This window comes from Galeopterus variegatus, unplaced genomic scaffold (genome assembly GCF_000696425.1).
Source record: "Galeopterus variegatus unplaced genomic scaffold, G_variegatus-3.0.2 Scaffold161, whole genome shotgun sequence".
In the NCBI taxonomy this organism is placed as follows: domain Eukaryota; kingdom Metazoa; phylum Chordata; class Mammalia; order Dermoptera; family Cynocephalidae; genus Galeopterus; species Galeopterus variegatus.
Genome location: NW_007726272.1, coordinates 224,978 through 225,759, shown reverse-complemented (window position 1 = coordinate 225,759; position 782 = coordinate 224,978).

The window sequence follows — 782 nt, the reverse complement described above, 5'->3', positions numbered from 1 at the left end:
TTTTTTTTTTTTTTTTTTTTTTTTTTTTTTGTCCTTTTTGAGACCGGCCGCACCTCGCTCAGCCAGTGAGCGCTGTGAGTGCACGGTCATCCATATATAGGATCCGAACCCGCAGCAGGAGCGCTGCTGCGCTCCCAGCGCCACACTCTCCTGAGTGCGCCACAGGCTCGGCCCTGTACACTTCTTTCAGTACAGCAGGGTTCAGTGATAAACAATGTGAAATTTACAGACATATCAACCAGAGGCTTCCAAATTTTACCCCTGACTCTCACTTTGCACTGTGACCCCCCCCAACACATACACAACTGTATACCCTAAAGTTTTACAAACAATACTCAGTCCATCTACCTAGGAGATAAACTGTCATTTTGGACACACCCACTAAATTGATTTTTCCCCTTTGGGAAGCTATAGACATGATCGCTTAAAAGACACTGCAGTATTAAGAGCTTTAAAAATACTTAAATGCATCCAGATAATGGAATATTATTTAGCACTAAAGAGAAAGGAGCTATCAAGGCATGAAAAGACATGAAGAAACCTTACATACATGTTACTAAACAAAGGAAGGAAATCTTTTTTTTCTTTTTTTTTTTTTTTTTAAAAGATGACCGGTAAGGGGATCTCAACCCTTGGCTTGGTGTTGTCAGCACCACGCTCAGCCAGTGAGCAAACCGGCCATCCCTATATGGGATCCGAACCCGGGGCCTTGGTGTTATCAGCACCGCACTCTACCGAGTGAGCCACAGGCCGGCCCCGAAAGAAGGAAATCTTGAAAGGAC